The 25,588-nt window shown below is 45.8% G+C and overlaps 1 pseudogene; it reads right to left on the bottom strand.

Annotated features, from left to right (window-relative positions):
* Positions 1-1,782: 1,782 nt before the first annotated feature.
* The window catches only part of LOC119292429, a 44,067-nt pseudogene continuing 20,261 nt past the window's right edge, over positions 1,783-25,588 (bottom strand).

Below are 25,588 nucleotides of genomic sequence, written 5' to 3'. Positions count from 1 at the left end.
GCGTCGCCGATGGCGCCACTCTCGCCCTCTTGGAGCTAGGAGTAGCACATTCCATCTCCATCTCCATCTCCATTGCAGGGGTCTCACCACACACGACAAGTGCTCAGTGAGGTGGATCTGGAAAAATGGATTATAACCTGTCGACCCACAAAACAACTTAAATACTGAGGGGGACGGGAAAGGTACAGATTAATTACCTCTCCTTTATTTTTCCCGTAAATTGTAGATGCCTGCTTGAAACATTAAATATAGTCACGGCTTTGATTATGCAAGATGCACTATTGAACACGCAGACCAGGCATGGGTGTGCCCCTCCGTGTTTTAATTTTTTACGGCACGTACATACATTAAAAGAATCTGTTCCACGCCGGAAGCACGGGTGGGCAGCACACAAAGACATCGTGTGATGTTATATAGAGTCATGTTAGCTCGTGTCTGTGTTCCGAACGATTCCGTCGACTCGTTCAAATGGAGAGGCGCGGACGTGAACCCGTGGAGGCATGCTCTGGTATTACATAGAGTCACGTCCGTGCGTTTAATGTAGAAACACAACGGAATTGGATTCAGATGTGAACCCTCACTGTTTACTTTCTGAGGCAATGAATGGATGATCCGAGAGACACTGTCCTTAAAAGCACGGGCAAGAACTCTGTACAACCACGGTTCTGTACCAAGGAGCCACTGTCAAACGCACAGAAGTGAAGCAACGAGGACCACACTTTTAGTAATAGAAGAAGCACTCTATCGGCTGGCGTTGCTCCTTTGTCAGGCGCACAGTAGGACGGCTGTGGAAGGCACGCTTTTCAGGCAGAGAATGAACGCCACGATGCCACGACAAGGTGAAATCATGGTTATACAAATGCACTATTGAACAGTCACGGCTTTGATTATACAATATGCATTGTTGAACACGCAGACCAGGAACGGGTGTGCCCCTCCAAGTTTTAATTTTTTGTGACACATACATACATTAAAAGAATCTATTCCACGCCGAAAGCACGGGTGGGCAGCACACAAAGGCATCGTGCAGTATTATATAGAGTCATGTAAACTTGTGTCTGTCTTTCGAACGATCCCGTCAACTCGTTCAAACGGAGAGGCACGGGACGTAAACACGCGGAGGAATGGTGTGGTATTACATAGATTCACGTCCGTGCGTTTACCATGCAACCGTGAGAGTCACGGTTGAACATTCACCAGTGGCATGGCCGTGGCTGCCCGTGCCCTTCGGTTATTTTTATCTCTCTGTCACGCAGTAGAGAAGCATGCTTGTATGCTTACAACATCCACGTTCAGAAACCGACGCGGATGCGGAAAATAACAAGGAAACCTGTGCCTCTGATATTTTTCTCCGCCGAGTAAAAATACATAAAGAAACAAAAGGCGTTCTTATTTAAATTTGTTTTCTTTCTATAACTGCAGCAAATTAACTTACAAGCCGTTCTTATAACTACACAACGAGAAAATAAACAATCGACACCAGCCCGCCCTTCCCACCAATCACTTGCTATTTCATCGCTCCACGTGCAGCCTTGTTTTTGAATGTTCAGCGATCCATTCTTCCTTCTGGACACTTGTGCAACCCCACCCTTCTGCATAACTATTCAACCTATTTGCCTGTAATATTAACATTCATACATAATAACAAAGCGAAAGATTGCGGTCATCACTGTTTTTTGCTTACGTCCTATTTAGGCTGCATTATTACCTTTTAATTTTTCTATTTGTACTGCTCTCTGGTACCAAAAAGTCTCCACTCAGACCTTTCCTTTTGAAAATGGACTACGCAGATTCCGTGCCTTGTCCCGGGCTTCCCTGCATGCATTCTGTGTGCCTGGCTTTTGTGATGTTCGATTCTGCCGTAGATGCAAGACTTTGGTAAATGCTCCCTGCTGTCAGTGGGGTCGTTGGAGTTGCTGGCGTCTGATGTCTTCCTCCTGGGCTTGGAGTGCATTGTCCTGAGCCGTTTGATGTCCTCGATGGTGTTGTCAGTGTTGTCGGCCATTTCATTGACCTTGCCCTCTTCTCCTGCTACGATTTCCTCTTCTCCTCTTCAATCCTCATCCTCTCCTGTACTTCTGGGTTATCCGAGCAGTTTGTTTTCCTGTGACCCTTTACTCGACAACGGCCGCACTTGGATGCAGCTTTGTTGCCTTTTCCTTTCTTCTCAGAACCAACTTTGATTCGATCTCCTTTTTTCGTGCCCTTTGAGCCACTCATGGGAGGGTTCTTGAGAGTTTCAGCAAGAATGCCTGTGTCTGGTTCCTCAGCAAGTGCCGCCATGACTTTTATTTTCATATCTACCGTACACTCACGCAGAACACTATATGCCTTTTCTTTTCTACAAGCATTTGAACAGATATCCGACAACTCAGCATAAGTGAGCCCGAATCTCATGGTTTCATCATCTTGTGTGGTCATGCTATCACCTTGACTTGTAGACAGAACTTTCAGACTCTCTTTTAGATTCCTGGTCCATCTGGGGATGACAAAGGATTTTGGAAGTTGATCGATCATGCATGTTTGGTCCATCACCTTAAGCACATGGTAGCACTGAATGCCATCCCTACTCATTTTCTTGCAGCTGCAACTGTATATTTCTTTTTGCTCATCCACATCTACCCTGAACTCAGACCTGTCAAATTCCTCGCCTGGATATGGTTTCCACACTTTTTCTCCAGGCTCAGTAATCCTTTTTTTAAAAATACTGCCTCCCCTTTGCCAGGTCAGAGCACTTGAAGTAAGTCCGGTTCCGTAGCTCCAGCTGGAATTTCCTGAAAATTTCATTGGTGTATACTTGACTTGCTTGTCTTTCAATCGGAAAACCCGTCTCTAGTGATGGCGCCTTCTCTTCTATTCGGTGTCTTTTCTTGTCAAGTGCGGCGAGGCAATTTTGCTGAATCATGTGATACACATTAACAAACCTTTTTATAGTGTCACTGTGCTCGACGTAATTCTTCCACATCAAATTCGTGCTCTCATTGTGAGTGGTTGTTGACGAGAAAGGATAGAAGCAGTCCTTGAAGTAAGCCGGCACCCAAAATTTCGGAGTTCCCATAGCGTGTCCAGGTGTTTGTTGCCTTCCGCCTTGTGCACAGAAATTGCTGCTTTCCAGGCACGCTCAAACTCGTCTTGATTTAGTGAGTTTTTGACGATTTGAAATAAATCATCAGACATCCTTGGCTGCTGCGCAAACACTAGTACGTTATTTTCCTTTAGGTTCTTCCTAATATGTTACCAGGAGAACCTGTGCCTTGTTCTCGGAAGAGCTTCCTTTATTGCAGTCTTCATTGCCTAGTCCTGGTCTGTTATTATATATTTCGGCTCTTTACCTCCCATTGCCTCGACAAACGTGCTTAGGAGCCACTTGGATGACCCTATTTTCTCATCTTTCAAAAGGCCTAGTACAAACAGGACGGTCGACCCATGGTTGTCGACACCTATAATTGGTGCAAATGGCAAGCCATATATATTCGTAGAGAATGTCATGTCAAAAGACACGAAATCTCCATATAGATCATAATTCATCTTGCACAAGGAGTCTGTCCAAAACAGGCTCCGCACTACATTGTTCTCTGTCTCTTCCACATGGTGGAATCCCGGCCTCGGCCTCTGCATATCAGCAAACAGTTTCATGGTGTCCTCAATATCAGTGTTGCGCTCTCCAGCCCTGTCCCGGCATGCAATGTTGCTTATGTCAATTGTGTCGAACATAATTTCTTGCCTCGGTGTCCCCATGGCAGTAAAAATCTGCATAACCTTCCTTGGTTCTAACCTCGCCTTCTGCAGCACTTGTATAAAGAATTTCTCCTGAGGTGTCATCTTCTTATAGCATCTCATGAACTTCAGCATCCAATCTGATGGGTGAAGTTGGTGGTTGTGCTCTAGGCGCACGTTCTTCAGATACCATTTCCTCCTATCTGCATCCCTCTTGGCTGTTATTTGGACTGGGCAGCTTGTCTGGATCAAGCAATTACTCCTTCTCTCCTTAACATGTCTCTCAGTTGTTTTATGCTGCCCTTCCTTGGTGCACTGAAACACCTGCTTGTCAAGCTGCTGATCATATGTCGATCTTCTGCTCGTTGATCGCTTGGCACCAAAGCCAACCTTTCTCGCATATCTGCAGAAGAAGAAAAAGCACTCATCCAATGATCCAAATACCATACCACCCTCTGGTTCGAGCGCTTCGGTGACCTCCTGAATCGTTGGGTATATGCCTTCTTTGAACATGTCGTCCATTTCTTTCTCTACAATGGTCGGTGGCTCCATGGTGATTTTGTCTACCGTGTCTTAATTCGTCTGATCGCATTCAGATGACATCAGTTTCATTGCCAGCCACAGGTCCACTTACAGTGGAGCTGCTGCTGCTCTCTTGTTTGTCACATGCAGCAGCATCGTTTCTGCATGGCACAATCAAATCCATAAATGACTCTGCCTCTCCACTATTGAATTGTGCAATGTTGCTCCCTGTTTCTCCGGCACTCGTGCAACCAAGGGATTGTGCTTCTTCTACCATGCAATCCGTGCTGGCGTTGTATGCTACTTGCTTCTCTGAACATTGTGTTCCTTTCGAAATGGATGGAGAACTATGATATTTCTTTGCCTCATCTGTTATCCCCTCCACCAAATCCTGAACACATAGCACGAAACAGAATTAGATATCCAGAGCAGCATATGCATTTTTTTAAATTTCTAATAAGCGGTACACCAGAGGCACCGTTCACATTACACCCAGCAGCACGAACGTGACCATGCTACACACGCATCTGGACAAAGAGGCACAGATGTGCTTCTGCTTACACTATACAACCGGAGAGGCACAACAACATCCTATACAATAGAACAACTGCATATACAGCTGCACCAGACGGACAGCCGTCCTCCTGTTTTGCACTTTACCCTGTTCTTCCATAAAACTGTTTGTGCGTTGAATTGAAAAAGCATAGTTCCGACGTCACCTTTGTTTTCCCATGCCTCTCTTGTCTAGCAAATCTTGGCGACAACCTCCGTGCATTGGTAATTTTGCTAACTATTCTGAATGCCATCGGAGATCCTTTGGAAGGACCCCTCATGTTGAACACCGCAGGTGATCCTTTCAAAGGACCTTGCCTTATGTTTTCATCGATCCATGGACTACCGCGATACTTGCTTCCTTGCTCGTACACCTGCGTGTGCAAGATACTACAATTTAAATATACCAGACAAAAACAAAGAAAAAATTGCTCACAAAAAATACACATTTGCTTTAAATGTTGTTGCACGTTCATATTTGTTGTCACCTCTATTGCTTTCTGGTGCTACTGAACAGTAAAGTTTATTCCTCCTATGTTTGATTTTGTCGTTGGACACTTCTTGCCTGCGCAGACCATACCGAATCCTTGAACACTAATGCTTTTGTTGCCAATGATCCTTCTGCTTGCATCAAGGCAAATTCTGTTACCCTGTACCTCTTCATTATGACAACCTTCAAACGCTGGGGCGTCACAACTCCTGCTCTGCGCCTTTGTGGATAACTGTGTCTTGAAAGCAAAAAATAATTAGAGGCACGTGCGAGTATTACGAAGAATTAGCACGTAAAACTTCCATGTATGTTCAAAACGAGCGTTTGAAGTTTTCGTCGTTACCTGCACAATCTGCTTAGTGGAGTCTCTGCTGCTTAGAATGCTCCTCTTCGCAGGTGTCTGCTGCACACCATGATCCTGGTTGAGATGTTTGCTAAGAACTTGAATCTCACTCTTGACTCCAATTACCCCAGCCCGCATGGCATGTGTGTGTTTGACAGCATCTGCATCCTTGATCTTCTTCTCATTTTGTAGTGAACTTTTTTCTTCCACCTCTCGATACTCAACTGCAGAGTAGATGCACAGAATAAACAGATATTACAACATTCATCCAGGATATATTAATCATTTTTGTTGTTCTTAATGATCTACTAATTGGTGTTCTCAGTGGTGGCACCTTGACAGCAAACATCACAGAAATAAAAGACCAAACCCTAATGTTCAACTGCCTTGCTATTACCTGCCTCCCATAATCCTTGCAGATTTCGTTTAAAGACCGACTGTCCCTGTTGTCTTGACCAGATGACGCACTCCTAAACATCTGCCCGAAAAAGTTATACACCCACATTATCAGTGTTAAAATTTTCAAAGTCGATCTCAATCTTTCTCACTAACGTACTACACTTACCATGCAACAGAGATATATTTATACTTCTATATAATTGAGATATATAAATATATACATATATTAATTTTTAATTAAACTACAACCTCAGCCAAAGTGAGATCCTCTGATGCTAGTTTGCTTGTGGAACACTTAACACAAATATAACCATTCAAACATAACAAAAGTAACAAGCTCGTATTACAAGGACGAGAGTCAACAACAACAAAGCCTTTAGTCCCAAACAAGTTGGGGTAGGCTAGAGGTGAAACCCACAAGATCTCGCAACCAACTCATGGCTTTGGCACATGGATAGCAAGCTTCCACGCACCCCTGTCCATAGCTAACTCTTTGGCGATACTCCAATCCTTCAGGTCTCTCTTAACGGACTCCTCCCATGTCAAATTCGGTCGACCCCGCCCTCTCTTGACATTCTCCGCACGCTTTAGCCGTCCGCTATGCACTGGAGCTTCTGGAGGCCTGCGCTGAATATGCCCAAACCATCTCAGGTGATATTGGACAAGCTTCTCCTCAATTGGTGCTACCCCAACTCTATCTCGTATATCATCATTCCGGACTCGATCCTTCCTCGTGTGGACACACATCCATCTCAACATACGCATCTCCGCCACACCTAGCTGTTGAACATGTCGCCTTTTAGTTGGCCAACACTCCACGCCATACAACATTGCGGGTCGAACCGCCGTCCTGTAGAACTTGCCTTTTAGCTTTTCTGGCACTCTCTTGTCACAGAGAATGCCAGAAGCTTGGCGCCACTTCATCCATCCGGCTTTGATTCGATGGTTCACATCTTCATCAATGCCCCCATCCTCCTGCAACATTGACCCCAAATACTGAAAGGTGTCCTTCTGAGGTACCACATGGCCATCAAGGCTAACCTCCTCCTCCTCACACCTAGTAGTACTGAAACCGCACATCATGTACTCGGTTTTAGTTCTACTAAGCCTAAACCCTTTTGATTCCAAGGTTTGTCTCCATAACTCTAACTTCCTATTTACCCACGTCCGACTATCGTCAACTAGCACCACATCATCCGCAAAGAGCATACACCATGGGATATCTCCTTGTATACCCCTTGTGACCTCATCCATCACCAATGCAAAAAGATAAGGGCTCAAAGCTGACCCCTGATGCAGTCCTATCTTAATCGGGAAGTCATCGGTGTCTACATCACTTGTTCGAACACTTGTCACAACATTATCGTACATGTCCTTGATGAGGGTAATGTACTTTGTTGGGACTTTGTGTTTCTCCAAGGCCCGCCACATGACATTCCGTGGTATCTTATCATAGGCCTTCTCCAAGTCAATGAACACCATATGCAAGTCCTTATTTTGCTCTCTCTATCTCTCCATAAGTTGTCGTACCAAGAAAATGGCTTCCATGGTCGACCTCCCAGGCATGAAACCAAACTGATTTTTGGTCACGCTTGTCATTCTTCTTACGCGGTGCTCAATGACTCTCTCCCATAGCTTCATTGTATGGATCATCAGGTTAATTCCACGGTAATTATTACAACTCTGAACATCCCCCTTGTTCTTGAAGATTGGTACTAATATACTCCGTCTCCATTCTTCTCGCATCTTGTTTGCCCAAAAAATGAGGTTGAAAAGCCTGGTTAGCCATACTATCGCTATGTCCCCGAGACCTTTCCACACCTCAATGGGGATACAATCAGGGCCCATCGCCTTGCCTCTTTTCATCCTTTTTAAAGCCTCCTTCACATCAGACTCTTGGATGCGCCGCACAAAATGCATGCTGGTCTCATCAAAGGAGTCATCCAGTTCAATTGTAGAACTCTCATTCTCCCCATTAAACAGCTTGTTGAAGTACTCCCGCCATCTATGCTTAATCTCCTCGTCCTTCACCAAGAATTAGCCTGCTCCGTCCTTGATGCATTTGACTTGGCCAATATCCCTCGTCTTCCTCTCCCGGATCTTAGCCATCTTATAGATGTCCCTTTCACCTTCCTTCGTGCCTAACCGTTGGTAGAGGTCCTCATATGCCCGACCCCTTGCTTCACCAACAGCTCGCTTTGCGGCCTTCTTTGCCATCTTGTACTTCTCTATGTTGTCTGCACTCCTATCCAGGTATAGGCATATGAAGCAATCTTTCTTCTCTTTAATCGCCTTCTGGACATCACCATTCCACCACCAGGTATCCTTATCTTTGCTTCTCCTTCCCCTGGACACTCGAAACTCCTCCGAGGCCACCTTACGAATGCAAGTCGCCATCTTCATCCACACATTGTCCGCATCCCCTCCTTCCTCCCAAGGGCCCTCCTTAATTACCCTCTCCTTGAACACCTGAGCTACCCCCCCTTGAGCTTCCACCAATTCGTTCTAGCGACTTTGGCATGCTTATCCCGCTGGACACGAATCCGAAAGCGGAAGTCAGCAACCACTAGCTTATGCTGGGGTACAACACTCTCTCTAGGTATCACCTTACAGTCTAGGCACACACGCCTATCTTCTCTTCTCGAGAGGATGAAATCAATCTGGCTAGAGTGTTGGCCACTACTAAAAGTCACCAGATGTGATTCTCTCTTTCTAAAGAGGGTGTTAGCTACAATCATGTTGTAGGCTAGAGCAAAGATTAAGACATCTCCTCCTTCTTGATTCCTGATGCCATAGCCAAAGCCCCCATGTGCCCCTTCAAAACCTGTGTTAGATGTACCCACGTGGCCATTGAGGTCTCCTCCTATGAAGAGCTTCTCACCAATCGGTACACTCCTAACCATGTCTTCCAAGCCTTCCCAGAACTCCCTCTTGGTGTTCTCATTGTGGCCTACTTGCGGGGCATACGCGCTGATAACATTGAGAACCAAGTCCTCAACTACCAGCTTGACCAGGATAATCCAGTCCCTACGTCTCTTGACGTCTACCACTCCATACTTGAGGCTTTTGTTGATCAAGATGCCTACACCATTTTTGTTTGCAGCCGTCCCCGTGTACCACAGCTTGAAGCTGGTATCCTCCACCTCCTTCGTCTTTTGTCCTCTCCATTTGGTTTCTTGGACGCAAAGGATATCAACACCTCTCCTCACTGCTGCATCAACTAGCTCCTGAAGCTTCCCTGTCAGAGACCCTACGTTCCAGCTACCTAAGCGAATCCTCCTAGGCTCGGCTAGCTTCCTTACCCTTAGCACTCGTCGAGTCAAATGCGAAGACCCTTGCTCATTTTCCACTACATCCGGGCGCCGATGTAGTGCGCCACTAAGGATGCGACGACCCGATCCTCGCTCACTTGCCACCGTATCCGAATCAAGATACGGCGCACCACTTGGGGGGTGACGGCCCGGCCCTTGCCCATTTTCCACCACACCCGGGTTCCGATGTGGCGCATCGCTGAGAGGGTTACGCCCCAACGAAAATCTTTTGGGTTTCATCTCCATATGAGTGGCTGAGTTTTGACGATGGCTCGCCAAGCCTATCACAACCCTCCTCCTTTACCCAGGCTTGGGACCGGCTATGTTGAGACAACATAGGCGGAGTTATTACAAGGACGAGAGTACACAAAACAAAAAACAAACTCAAATCAGAGCTACAATGTAAAATTGAACAGTTTTATTCTATGAATCCCGACCACAAGAAATTCATCCACGAATTGAATCTAGTGTATCAGGAATCGCCACACAAAGGTGCGTTGATAAATTTTCTACTAACCTTTGATTGCCGAATCTTATGCGCTGATTGTTCGAAACTCACACCTTTCTAAATTGTAGGGGGATCTGCTTCCCTATAGTTTGTCAGCAATCTCCTTCAATTATTTTGAATCTGGGAGAGAGAGAAAAGAGAAAGAGAGACGGAGAGAGAGAGAGAGAGAGAAGGAAAGAGAGAGGCTATTTCGATTTTTTGCGTGCAGGATAAGAATAACCTGATAGGTGGGATGAGTTTTGGGACGCATGAGAGATGCACATGTTTTTTTGGCGTGACGAGATGTGGTAGGTCGACTTCACTTGACCATCAACGAGACTGACAAGTGGGCTCTCAGTTACTAATTCCTCTAAGTCTCTCACTAACTTGTGGGGTCGGCCTTATATGAGTCCTACGAGGAGTACCTCCATCTGGGGTGAGAAAATGTGGTAGGTGGACTTCGAAGTCATACTGACATGTGGGCTCTCAAATAGTTCCTCCAAGTATTTGACTAACTTGTGGAGTCGTCCGGAATATGAGTTCCAGATCTTTCTCCATCTAGCATCGGTGGCGACAGGCGAGGCATATTCTAGCTCTCAAAAGGAAAGCCAATCTTGATCCCTCCGCAGAGTTCGCTCATCACTGAAAATTTATCGGTCTCCTTCATCTCACTTGCCGTGGATCTCCTGTTCAGGTAATCCATTCCATCATCACCATGATTATGCCACCGGTTCAACGTTTGAACAAAAAAAATTTACCGATAGTAGCAATTCCGCGGGTTGCGTGCACACCGCATCTGTGGAACACAGCATGTGGGGTGCGATTTGAATACCGTTTCCGGATCCAATTATCTACAGCTGATCCGTGATCAAACTGTTGCGCCGTCTTAACAGCAGAAGGGTTATGGATTTAAAATTAGGACTCAACTGACCTCACTTTAGTCATGCCAACTGCATGCTTGCACCGTGGTTTTGCTAAGTTGAGTTATATCTCCAGCCATGCAAAACTTAAGCACTGTCGTGACCACATATTATATTAGTTGCAGAGCTCAATGAAACTGCAGTCAAAATTCACTATCCTGATCCCTAACATGAGGTCAGAGGTCAAATGATTGTATAGATCCGCAATCTATAGCAGAGATCCAAAGGACTTACGTCCCTTTTTGCAAAGCAGTTACTAACTCAGAGTTAGAAACCGTCTTACATGGAACAAGCTGTTGATGATGTTCTCACATGGACTGCTAACAATTTTCTTACATAGTTAACCTGGTAACGATGATGTCTCGTGACCTCTTATGTAGAGTTCGATGAGATGGACTCCACCCCATAGCTGTCGGAGACTCAGTCCCAGTCTGTCAATGGCACAGAGATTGTCACCCAAGATTTCATGGTTCATGACCATCTAGAAACAGAGAGACTAAGTATCGAGTTAAAACGTGCAACGCACAAAAAGCTTGTTGAGGAGTACAGGGCAAAGAAGCAGCTTGCTGCCTCGAAGTAGGTGTTTTTTATCATGCATCTTGCGTGTGTCGTTGAAATTTCTTTCGAAATCAATGCCTCTCATCTAGCTGCATTTTTAATCACGGCTTAAATATTTGTCTCTGTTTTGCTGACTTGGCGTTTGTATGTAAGCTTCTGCCAGAAAAGCATGTGGTTCAACAATACATTTGCTAAAGGTCATTACTTATCTTTGTCCACAGAGATGTTACAATGGGTGAATATGAAGTAGAGTTCAGCACAAAACTTAGCTTCCAGAAATTCATTACTATCTGTGAAAAGCTAACAGAACCACAAAAGCAGCTTGTCAGAGATATTGGATTTGGATACCTTCTAGATCTGTGCTGTCGCGAGCTTCCAAGGTGTTTTGTTCGCTGGCTTGTCTGCTATTTTGATTGCCCTTCCAGGTGTTTCATACTGCCTAGTGGATACAGATTCCTCATCAACTCGTACACAGTGCACCGGATCTTAGGAATTCCACTTGGCGGGCAGATTATCCCTAGAAAATGCTCAGAAGCTTTCAGATGTCAGGTTAAGTCTGAAACTCGTTGTGCTGGGCACGCTCCAAACATCAGAGAGTTAACTGATCTCATAACCCTAGAGCTGACAGGAGAAGTGTTTCAACGGGTTTTCATGATGTTTGCAACAGCGGTATTTCTATGCCCAACAACATATGACTGCGTTAGCCCCGACTATTTAGCCGCTCTAGAAGGACCAGCAAGTAACATATCATCATATGATTGGTCCAATGTTGTCACAGAGAAACTGGTGGCATCACTCCAGACCTTCAAGGACAAAGGATTCGTAGGCGCCCTGTGTGGCTGCCTCCTGATTCCAGTGGTTCGTTCACTAACTTGTACATTTCTTTATACCCACAAGCAGCTACAAGAACATGATTCATTTTTACCTCTTCCCCACTTGCAGATAACGTATTTTGAGTACCTGGATACGAAGATTATGGACCTGGAACCTGACACTCCTGCAAGACTTGTCATGTGGGACACAGAGGCCATTAAGAATTATGCTACCATAGACAACCTATCAATAGAGGACGGAATTTTTGGGAAACACACGGTGAGTCAACTTTTCATCATTTTCCTTTGGCGAAGTTTTCGACTCAACATAAGGACTTAGCTGGAATGTATTAACTTGACTTGACTGTAATTGTTTCCTTTTCCGCATGGTAGCTGAAAGACATTAGGCGCACGCCTTTCCAACCATCGCTTGGCTTTCAGGCACCATTTTTCCAAATGAGTCCCAGACTAGAATCCTACATAGAAGAATTTGTGCCTCAAGAAAAACTTTGTTCCATAAGTGATTTCCAGCTATTGCACCTGATTTTATGTTTGAAATGATGCTCCCTAAGTTTTTACAAAAAAGATACATGTCCTATTGTGTTCATCCAGACAGTTTCCTATAGTACGTTAGCTGTGCTTTTCTGTTAAAACCATAAGTGCTTCCTATAGGACGTTAGCCGTGCTTTTGTGTTTAATATAGAAGTGCTTCCTATACTACCTTAGTTGTGCTTTTGTGTTAAATATAAAAGTGCTTCCCATACTACCTTAGCTGTGCTTTTGTGTTAAATACAAAAGTGCTTCCTATAGTACCTTAGCTGTGCTTTTGTGCTAAAACTAGAAGTGCTTCCTATAGTACGTTAGCTGTGCTTTTGTGTTAAATATAAAAGTGCTTACTATATAGTACGTTAGCTGTGCTTTTGTGTTAAACATAGGAATGCTTCCTACAGGACGTTAGCCGTGCCTTTGTGTTTAATATAGAAGTGCTTCCTATACTACCTTAGCTGTGCTTTTGTGTTAAATACAAAAGTGCTTCCTATAGTACCTTAGTTGTGCTTTTGTGCTAAAACTAGAAGTGCTTCCTACAGGACGTTAGTTGTGCCTTTGTGTTAAATATAGAAGTGCTTCCAAAAGTACGTTAGCTATCCTTTTGTGTTAAATATAAAAGTGCTTCCTATATAGTACGTTAGCTGTGATTTTGTGTTCAAGATATCACTGCTTCCCTGCAGCGGTAGGTCAACCATGCTTCGTACAATACGTCGGGTGTGCTCTTTGAAGGAATGTGTTGACCATGATTCATGGACCTTGTTACCCGCGCTTCCCCGCAGCATATCATGTGTGATTCTGCAATTCTTGACAGAACATACAATAGCTCACAAGATATTTTTCATTTTCGGTATTAATAACTAAATTTCATTTCCAGTATTAAAATTTTCTGATGTTTTTTTCAATTACAGGCCAAGGTGAAAATTGCAAAAGTTATCAATGAAATGTAGACATAACTTTTCTCGCGGTTTCAACCAGTTCTCGAGCAGAAATTGGAGAAGCTACTTTCACTTGGTAGGGATCTTAGTGCAAAAGAAACCAAGACCAAAGACCGGGGCGTTTATTGTAACTTGCAACAGGACAACTCGAATGGAAAAGAAACTTTTTCATCAGCCCCTTCAACATACTCTACGCTTCCAAGTTCTACCATGACAAGCAGTCAAAGTTCTTCCAGCAGTGGCTCGACCAGTGTCCTTCACGCCACGTCATACTCCCTGGAAAATTTAAAGGGTTGCTGCAATACCCCTGACCCATACTCCCAGAATCCATACGACAAAGAGCAGTCCCAAATTTGTCTATCTTCACAGCTAAAATCATCAACTCAGATTAAGTTGCTACTGGAGGTGAACGGGATTGACCACAACAAAGAGGACATTGATGAACAAGCCAAGATTCATCTGGACAAAGTGCATAACCATCTGCATAACTTCCTTGATGGCTTGCCGGTTCATGAGCCATTCGTGCCAACGTCTGAGATGCTGGAGAGTGGGGCAATTATAATGACAGGTGAAAATTTGTCTGAGTGTTCTGTACGGATTGAAACCCAAAATTCTGCTGGAGGATCTGCAGACCACAACTCTCTGACAAGCCCACTGGAAAAACTCTTGGAGGAAACAACAAAACCTACTGCAACAGAAACATCAACCTCGCACTCTGCGGTTGACAAACAGTTACTGAATGGTCCAATCTCAATAGATACACTTGGAGCACTTGTTCATCACATTGGGAAAACGTCACCAACTACTGCACGGTCCAGCGGTTCTGATAGCGCTCACAAAAATTCTTCAACCAACACAAAGAGCCTCACTGTATCCCAACCTGCACAAAAGTTAAATATTGTCACTGAACAACGTTCTTCTTCACTGCAGGAAGCTAATGTCCATCTTGTTTCAATTTTGAGAGATGAGAAGACGATTGCTGAAACTGAACGCACCAGAGCTACTTCCTCCCTTACTCCTAGAGTAGCCGTCACCACTGATTCTGACAGCGGTTCTGCCACAGTAGTGGACACGAGAAAAGCACTTCCATCCACTAGTGATGCTCCAATCATTACTACCACATCTATCGATGCAGAAGACAATAACATTGTAGAAGAACATGAACAATGTACCAAACAACCACGTATTCATCCCACAGACAGCGTCCCTCTTACCACAACCGCACATCCGCCAGAACTGGAAGCACAAATGGCAGCTCACAAGAGGTCCTTATAGCAGTCAGAAGATCCAGGAACAATAATATGGCACCTCCTAAGAAAAAAGTTAGAATAGTGGAGCCTCCACATAATTCAACAGAAACTGCAACCAATCAGTCTCTACAGGCTGACAACCACAGAGGCCTCCTTGATGCTAGATTCATTGATGATGATGAATATGGTCTGACCCATCTATCTATGAACAACTTGACAGAGTCGTTGAAGAAAAGAAGAAGCAACGCTTTCATAACCAAGTAGCATCCCAACAATGCCAACCTGAAACTATCTCACACTTGACCAAGAATTCAACCTCGTCATCCAGATCTTGCCTTTCTAACTATGAAGATCCACATATGCCGAGCAGATCAGGCTCAATACCAGGCGGTAGCCACCTCTCACAGACATTTGATATGTCATACTCCATAGGTTTAACACAAACTGTCTTGTTCAACAGTTTGCCAGCAACTGCTTTGTCCCAACACTACCAACCAGTTCCTACTCTCAAAAACAACTACTATCAACGTCCTGGTGCTCAGAATAACGACAGCTCAAACAACAGCCAGCACTCAACTTATGCAATGAACAACCAAAGTCACAAACAGTACCACCAACAAACCCCTGTCCACAATGCCCACTACCCCCAACACAATGATGCTCAGAATAACAGCACTGCATGGTGCCAGCAACGCCAACCTCAAGAGCAGAACCATCAGCAACCACAGACAAGCGAGTCTCGTGGGCAAAGTTATAGTGCCTTGCAACAACAGTTCAATAGCATGCAGTATTCCGGCCATCCTCTGCAACATTTTCCAACAGATATTCCTTCGAGCACAACCGGTGATCCAACTGTCAGAACATTACAAATGTGCATGCAGCACCAACCACAAGGCCTAATAGTCCAAAGAAACAACAATTGTAATGAGGGTCATCTGCAACTTAGTAATGGTCAAATGAACTCCGGTGGTCATGTCTTCCAGCCTCATCAACATCATCCTCGGCTAGAACATACTCGATTCACTCACCAAGGGAATGGCCATCAAGATTACTACCAACTTTTGGAAATAAGAGATTCTACAACACAGGAGAAAGAAGTGTATGAAATAATCGTCGACAGTACACCAGGCATCAGTCAAAATGATAGGTAATGAATTAGTTCTTCCTCTTACAGTAATGTTTTGATCCTTTCTTTTACTACTGCAACGCATTCTACCTGAAGCTTTCAAATTAAAGAGTTTCAGCTCGATTATTCTACTATTGCAATTGAATACTCATCAACTCTAATGTTAAATAATAAAATCATTGATTTAAAATGCATTTATCTTTTTTGGCAGCAAGAGGATATTCTATGTTGACCGACGTTGGGCCGATCATCGAACTTTAGGTTTGTCAATGAAGGTATACGGATATATCAACTCATTCGTGGTCGATGCTTACTCAGAGTTGCTGATGAAAGAACAATTCTACGCAACGCCAACATCTGTGCACAAGCATATAATGTACATTGATGCCTCTATAAGTTCCTGCTTCTCATAAATAATAATAACAAACCACATTTACTACTACTACTAGCATGCTGAGTGACGCAGCTTCAATTTATTGCAGGATAAATTTCAAGTTCTAGGAGCAAGCACTGAACTACTCGAGGAACAAATTGCAGAAAAAACTATTGGGTTTAGGCTGCCAAACAAATGCAACATCGTGAGATCACCCTACTCACTCTATCTGTCCAGTGTTTGTCTTCAATTCTACCACATTTTCTTGTTACAATGATATAACTTCCCGTTAATTGTTTTAGGTCTTAATACCTATGAGAAAGAAACCACATTTTATCTACCTCATAATCGTGAATCTTGCAATGGATCACTTCGAAATTCTGTGTCCTTATATCAATTGCGACGGTATAAAGGAACACTCGAACATTGTCATCGAAAACTTCAAGAGAGCTTACCATTATGCTTACAACAACTATCCTCACACAATGGCCTCCTTTCATGTCAAACCTGTGCAGAGTGTATGTAACTCAGACAGAGAGTGAGTTTCTTTTAACTGTAGCTCTACCTCATTTACACCATGCAAATTTTTGTTCCACTACATATCCCATATCTACTGTCCACCTTCTAACCAATAACATAATGCTCTCAAATTTCAGGGATGACAGTGCTATTTACACCTTGCATTTGATGCCCCTCATTAATTTCAATAATAATTCATTTTTTATCAATAATGTAAGTTCACTCTCATTGACAACACATCAACATATGTTCATCCAAGCCAGCTAAACATTAAGTTTTACAATAAATTTTATTAGTTTGTGTGCTTATTTGTTTTGCAGATCCATGTGAAACCGATGAGAGAACAACTAACTTACAAAATGATAACATTGAACTACAACACATGCCATGTATTTGAGGCACTGAGCATCGTACTCAACAAACACAACATCCGGCGCGAAAGAAGAAGATTTGGAAGAAGGTGACTACTGCTTAAATGTGCCTTAATTTAGATGGAGACATCCAAACATTGTTTCAGCCATATCGACTCATGTAATCACAACAATGTTTCAACTATTTTTGTGTCGGTCCAAGATATCTGCTATGGATCCCATTAACCATAGCTGTGCATTCAAATGGTCAAGTCTTAAATTCCTGACATCGTATTTTTTCGAAAATAAGAATCATATTTTTTCGAAAAGTTGTAAAGATCATATTCAAGACATCAATTCCTTGCACTAGAACACCACTCACTTCGACTAGACATAAGAAAAAGAAACAATTGGAACACAGAGGAAAAACACTATCGATTCATAAGAATCTGACGAAGGAGCTAAATGACTCACCTCCAGTAATGCTGGTCACAGAGGCATTGTCATGCCTCTTATCCACGTAGAACGTGCCACTCTTAACATGGACAACTAACCTGACAAACACAAGTGCGCCACCAGTTAACACAGGACCGTCCCCTCGATAGCTTAACATCGGTCCCTCTACAAAGCCAACGAGTCATGGAAGCATGACCGTGACTTCAACCAAAAAAGGTCTGTGACCTCACAAGTTTCACCAACGAATCTCTCTCAGCAAGTAAGTGAAAGCAAACGTTTCGAAAGAAGGACACGACCGTGCCTTTGAATAACAGCGTATACATGCCTCTCCGAACAAACGTGTCAGAGAAAGCATTTGTGAATGAGACACACAACTCTGCCTCAACATAACATAGGACATGCCTCCACTAACTAGACGTGAATTCACTAGCCAGACTAACTACAAATATTACAGAACATACAACCATGACAATGACTCATACTAACATAACGCAGTGCCTCTCCAAATTTAGTACCCAAAGGAAGGATAATGCCTCTGCCAAACATATGACAATGCATCCAATACCTTCACGGCAATGCCTTTCAAAATCAAAGCACCACCACAATAATTGGAACACAGAAACGCAACCGTCACTAACACAATACTCCCACAGCAACTCTCACACTGGATTATCGTCCCCAAAACAGACAACATATATTGAAAAAGGCAGCACAATGAGAAAATCTGAAGAATCTTAAACACACCCAAGCTATGCATAAAAACATTTCAAACACACAACCACAACCGTATATTCATTATAAAAACAATCATGCCAAACACACTACAAACACAAAGTGAAAGTGACGCCCCTACCTGTCAGTTTGACCATATTGAGAGAAAAACTGAAGCAGCTAGCAGACTAATAACACTAGAGCGTGCCTTGCCTAAAACAAAAACAATGCATCCCTGGGCAGACGGTTGTGCACTGCCTAGATTCATGAAAGTGCACATCCGTGTGGTCCTCTTAATACATCTCATCTTATACCAATGAATAGCAAGAAATCATAGAGGAAAATATTCTTGAAGGCACCCAGTCAAGAGAAACATGATGGAACGAAAATAAACTTAAATTTCCAAACCAGTCAACTCCATTTGGTTCAAAATAAAATCACCACAATTACAAATTCATCAGTCGATGTAATATTACCCAATACAATAACTATCAAATAACCAATTCATCACACAATCCTCAGAAACGTCCTCGTCATCTGACATCAGGAAGACAACGACGATGCAGGATGTCCCTCATCGACAGAAACCGGCGGTACAACTCATAGCTCACATACCCTTTGAGGGAGTCCTGGATTAGGGGGTGTCCGGATAGCCGAACTATCGCCGTTGGCCGCACTCCTAGACTATGAAGATACAACATTGAAGACTTTGTCCCGTGTTCGGATGGGACTTTCCTTGGCGTGGAGGGCAAGCTTGGCGATACGGATATGTAGATCTCCTACCATTGTAACCGACTCTATGTAACCCTAACCCTCTCCGGTGTCTATATAAGCCGGAGGGTTTTAGTCCGTAGGACGAACAACAATCATACCATAGGCTAGCTTCTAGGGTTTAGCCTCTCTGATCTCGTGGTAGATCTACTCTTGTACTACCCATATCATCAATATTAATCAAGCAGGAGTAGGGTTTTACCTCCATCGAGAGGGCTCGAACCTGGGTAAAAACATCGTGTCCCTTGTCTCCTGTTACCATCCGCCTAGACGCATAGTTCGGGAACCCCTACCCGAGATCCGCCGGTTTTGACACCGACATTGGTGCTTTCATTGAGAGTTCCTCTGTGTCATCACCTTTAGGCCCGATGGCTCCTTCGATCATCAACAACGACGTGGTCCAGGGCGAGAATTTTCTCCCTGGACAGATCTTCGTATTCGGCGGCTTCGCACTGCGGGCCAATTCACTTGGCCATCTGGAGCAGATTGAAAGCTACGCCCCTGGCCATCAGGTCAGATTTGGGAGTTTGAACTACATGCCTGACATCCGCGGAGACTTGATCTTCGATGGATTCGAGCCACAGCCAAGCGCGCCGCACTGTCTCGATGGGTATGATCTAGCTCTGCCGCCGAACAGTGCCCTGGAGGCCGCACCAGCATCCGCTCCGACCCTTAGTTCGGAGCCGACTTCGTCGATCGAGGACGAGTGGCTGGACACCGCCTCGGGGGCTACGATTTCTATGGTGATTGCGCAGAACACCATCCCTATCCTTTGCAAAGCCCGTGACTCTGAGGTGCCGGACTCCTCTCCGGACTCCGAACCTCCCGCACCCCTGCCAATCAAATCAGATTGGCCGCCGGTTATGGAGTTCACTACCGCAGACATCTTTCAGCACTCGCCCTTTGGCAACATCCTGAATTTACTAAAGTCTCTCTCTCTTTAGCAGGAGAGCCCTGGCCGGACTGTGGCCAGGCAGGTTGGGATGCGGACGACGAAGAAATTCAACGCCCACCCACTATCCACTTTGTAGCCCCTGTTGATGATTTAACCGACATGCTCGACTTCGACTCAGAAGACATCGACGGTATGGACGACGATGCAGGAGACATCCAAGAACCAGCGCCTACAGGGCACTGGAAGGCCACCTCATCATACGACATATATATGGTGGACACCCCAAAAGATGGGAATGGCAATGGAACAGCGGAGGATGACCCCTCCAAGAAACAGCCCAAGCGCCGGCGTCAGCGGCGCCGCTCTAAATCCCGACACAGCAAAAATGGTGATTCTGGCACGGGAGATAATAACACCCCGGACAGTGCCGAAGACAACCCCCTCCAGCAGGATTCAGCACAGGAGGAGGGAGAAGCCAGCCCTCATGATAGAGCGGCAGACAGAGAGGTAGAGGACGATAATTATATGCCTCCCTCCGAAGATGAAGCAAGCCTCGACGATGACGAATTTGTCGTGCCCGAGGATCCCGTCGAAAAAGAGCGTTTCGAACGCAGGCTTATGGCCACGGCAAGCAGCCTCAAGAAAAAGCAACAGTAGCTTAGAGCTGACCAAGACCTGCTAGCTGACAGATGGACCGAAGTCCTCGTAGCCGAAGAGTATAAACTCGATCGCCCCTCCAAGAGCTACCCAAAACATAGGCTGCTACCCCAATTAGAGGAGGAAGCACCCAAACCTACATCACCAGCGCATGATGCGGCCGAACGGCCACCTCGTGGCCGCGACAGAGAGGCCTCTAGGCCCTCCACTAAAGCTGCACCCCGGCGTCGCTCCAAAAGTACAAAGCCGTGGGGAAATGCACCAGACTTGCGAGATATATTGGAGGACAAGGCAAGGCAAATAAGATCGATCTACGGATCACGTGGGCGCCCCACGACACGTGATGACATCCATCACGCCGGATACAACAATTCCGGCCGGGCCAAACACAGTAGACAAAGCTCATTTGAGCTACGTCGTGATATAGCCCAATATAGAGGCGCCGCACACCCATTATGCTTCACAGACAAAGTAATGGGTCATCAAATCCTGGAGGGTTTCAAACCCGTAAACAATGAATCATACGATGGCACAATAGACCCTGCGGTTTGGATTGAGGACTATCTCCTTCATATCCACATGGCCAGCGGTGATGATCTACACGCCATCAAATACCTCCCACTCAAGTTTAAAGGACCAGCTCGACATTGGCTCAACAGCTTGCCAGCAGAATCAATTGGTTGTTGGGAAGACCTGGAAGCCGCATTCCTTGATAACTTCCAGGGCACATATGTACGACCACCAGACGCTGATGACCTAAGCCACATAATTCAGCAGCCATATGAATCGGCCAGACAATTCTGGACACGGTTCTTAACCAAGAAAAATCAAATCGTTGACTGTCCGGATGCAGAGGCCCTTGCAGCCTTCAAACATAACATCCGCGACGAGTGGCTTGCCCGGCACCTAGGACAGGAAAATGCCGAAATCCATGGCAGCCCTCACATCACTCATGACCCGCTTCTACGCGGGAGACGATAGCTGGCTAGCTCGTAGTAATAACCTGACCAAAAACCCTGGTAGTTCGGATACCAAGGACAGTAATGGCAGGTCGCGTCGCAACAAGCACAAGCGCCGCATTAACGACGATAATACTGAAGATACGTCAGTCAACGCCGGATTCAGAGGCTCCAAACCCGGTCAGCGGAAAAAGCCGTTCAAAAAAAATACTCAGGGCCCGTCCAATTTGGACCACATACTCGATCGCTTGTGCCAGATACATGGCACCCCCAAAAAACCAGCCAACCACACTGAGGGAGTCCTGGACTAGGGGTGTCCGGATAGCCGACCTATCATCATCGGCCGGACTCCAAGACTATGAAGATACAAGATTGAAGACTTCGTCCCGTGTCCGGATGGGACTTTCCTTGGCGTGGAAGGCAAGCTTGGCGATACGGATATGTAGATCTCCTACCATTGTAACCGACTCTGTGTAACCCTAGCCCTCTCCGGTGTCTATATAAACCGGATGGTTTTAGTCCGTAGGACAACAACAATAACAACAATCATACCATAGGCTAGCTTCTAGGGTTTAGCCTCCTTGATCTCGTGGTAGATCTACTCTTGTAATACCCACATCATCAATATCTATCAAGCAGGACGTAGGGTTTTACCTCCATCAAGAGGGCCTGAACCTGGGTAAAACATCGTGTCCCTTGTCTCCTGTTACCATCCGCCTAAACGCACAGTTCGGGACCCCCTACCCGAGATCCGCCAGTTTTGACACCGACATTGGTGCTTTCATTGAGAGTTCCTCTGTGTCGTCACCGATAGGCTCGATGGCTCCTTCGATCATCAACAACGACGCAGTCCAGGGGGAGACTTTTCTCCCCGGACAGATCTTCGTATTCGGCGGCTTTGCACTGCAGGCCGATTCGTTTGGCCATCTGGAGCAGATCAAAAGCTACGCCCCTGGCCGTAAAGTCAGATTTGGAGGTTTGAACTCCACGGCTGACATCCGCGGAGACTTGATCTTCAATGGATTCGAGCCACAACCGAGCGCGCCGCACTGTCACGATGGGCATGATTTATCTCTACTACCAAACAGTGCCCTGGAGGCCACACACGAGTCCGCTCCGACCCTTGATTCGGAGCCGGCTATGCAGATCGAGGACGGGTGGTTAGACACCGCCTCGGGGGCTGCAACCTCTATGGCGATAGAGCCGAATACTGACTTTGTCCCTTCTGAAGCTCGTGACTCCAAGGTGCTGGACTCCTTGCCGGACTCCGAACCCCCCGCGTCCCCTCCAATCGAATCCGATTGGGCGCCGATCATGGAGTTCACCGCCGCGGACATCTTTCAACACTCACCTTTTGGCGACATCCTGAGCTCGCTAAAATATCTCTCGTTATCAGGAGAGCCCTGGCCGGACTATGGTCAGGACGGTTGGGATGCGGACGACGAAGAAATTCAAGGCCCACCCAAAACCCACTTAGTAGCCACTGTCGATGATTTAACCAACATGCTAGACTTCGACTCCGAAGACATCGACGGTATGGATGACGATGCCGGAGACGACCAAGAACTAGCGCCTACTGGGCACTGGAAAGCCACCTCAACTCACGACGTATACATGGTGGATACACCAAAAGGAAGCGATAACGAGGAATAACGGGACGCGGCGAAGGATAATTCCCCCGAAAAACAACAAAAATGGCGACGCAAGCGCCGCCCGAAGTCCCGCCTCGATAAGGACGGCACCCATACTGACCCAGCCGTAGAGCAGGGCGAACCAGTGGACGAGCATCCCATTCCCGACGAAAACAACAGTCCAGATGATCTCACGCCGGACACATCACCGGAGCATAAGAACCTGCACAGAAGGCTCGTCGCCACTGCAAGGAGCTTGAAGAAGCAAAAGAGAAAGCTCAAAACGGCAGAAGACGTACTCAGAATGAGATGGAGCAAAGTACTCAAGACCGCAGATAAATACGGCGATAGTCAACAAGCAAAAAGCTACCCAAAGCGCAAGCTGTTGCCCGAATTTGACGACGAGGCCGTAGAGCCCCCACAGTCAAAAAAGAAAGAGGCCGCCTGGCCGGATAGATGACCAGATAACAGTCTAAGAGCGGCAAACGGCGCCGCACATAATCCGGCACACGATCCAAATAAGGATCCGCGCAAAAAGGATGGCCCGGTCAGGTCCATCTATGGGCCAAAGAAGAAGGCTCCTGAAAGCAACACAACCCACCGAGTGTCTGAAGATAACGGCACACCTAAATATAGGGGCACTGCACACCCACTATGTTTCACCTATGAGGTGCTGGATCATGAATTTCCAGCGGGATCCAAGCCTGTAAACATAGAGGCATATGACGGAACAACAGACCCCGGAGTCTGGATTGAGGACTATATCCTACACATACATATGGCTAGAGGAGATGATCTCCACGCCATAAAATACCTACCCCTCAAGCTCAAAGGGCCAGCTCGGCATTGGCTCAAAAGCCTCCCAGAAAATACCATTGGAAGTTGGGAAGAGCTTGAGGATGCATTTCGAGCAAATTTTCAGGGAACTTATGTCCGCCCTCCGGACGCAGACGATTTAAGTCACACAACTCAACAGCCCGGGGAGTCAGCACGCAAATTCTGGAACAGGTTCCTCACCAAAAAGAACCAAATAGTCGAATGTCCGGACGCCGAAACCTTAGCAGCCTTTAAACATAACGTCCCAGACAAATGGCTCGCCAGACACCTCGGCCAGGAAAAAGCAAGAACAATGGCCGCACTAACAAGCCTCATGACCCGCTTTTGCGCGGGGGAAGATAGCTGGCTAGCAAGATGCAGCACCAGTGACCCGAGTACATCCGAGGTCAGGGATGGAAATGGGAAATCACGACGCAGAAAAGATCAGCGCAGGAATAAGGGAAGCGGCCCAGATAGCACGGCGGTCAACGCCGGATTCAAAAGCTCTCGGCCGAATAACAAAACAATGCCCCTTAAAGACAACAGTGACGAGCTATCCAACCTAAACAAAATCTTGGATAGGATATGTCAAATCCACAGTACCCCGGGAAGCCTGCAAACCATGCCCACAGAGATTGTTGGGTCTTCAAGCAGTCCGGCCGACTTAACGCCGAACACAAGGGGCTCGACACACCAAGCGAAGACGATGACGAATCCCACAAGCAGCAGACCGGAGCACAGAAGACTTTCCCACTAGAGGTCAAAACAGTGAACTCACTTCATGTGATAAATTGTGCAGAAGCGATATAAACCTGCTATACCAGGACACCATCCGCGGAATGGGGATAGACCCTACAAAAAATCGCCATAACAACACTTCCTTCAAAGGAGTGATGTCAGGCCTTTATGCCAAGTGTACAGGCTCTATACTACAAAAAGTTGTGTTCGGTTCACCCGACAACTTCCGTCACGAAAAGCTAGTCTTCCATATCGCCCCATTCAAAAGTGGCCATCAAGCACTGCTGGGACGCGAAGCTTTCGCCCGCTTTAAAGCAATACCGCATTACGCGTCTCTTACACTCAAAATGCCCGGTCCATGCGGCATAATCTCATTAAAGGGAAAACTCCGAGTGTTCCTCGACCACGGAAAACGTGAGACTGCCTTGACAGCCGCACATTAATCCAACCTTGCTGATCAAAGCCCCTCAAAACAGGTCATTTAGACCTCGGACACGGTTAGGCGAGTCCGGCACAAATAAACAAGGGGCTTCCCAGCCACATACCTTTTTACAAGGGGCTGCATGTATAAACAATGAGAGCCAATAAAGCTCAATTTTATTCATCTTCCAAATCATACTCTGTTTTAAATACATCTTTTGCACGATATTTTTTCCAAACTAAGTTCTTCTCTTTTATAGATGAACCACGTGCTACACCCGTCCAGGATACAGCACAACGGAGACACAGGCGCAGACGTGC

The sequence above is a fragment of the Triticum dicoccoides genome, chromosome 4B (genome assembly GCF_002162155.2).
Source record: "Triticum dicoccoides isolate Atlit2015 ecotype Zavitan chromosome 4B, WEW_v2.0, whole genome shotgun sequence".
NCBI lineage: Eukaryota > Viridiplantae > Streptophyta > Magnoliopsida > Poales > Poaceae > Triticum > Triticum dicoccoides.
The sequence above is the reverse complement of the archived record's forward strand: the minus strand, read 5'-3'. Positions and strand labels throughout refer to the sequence as shown.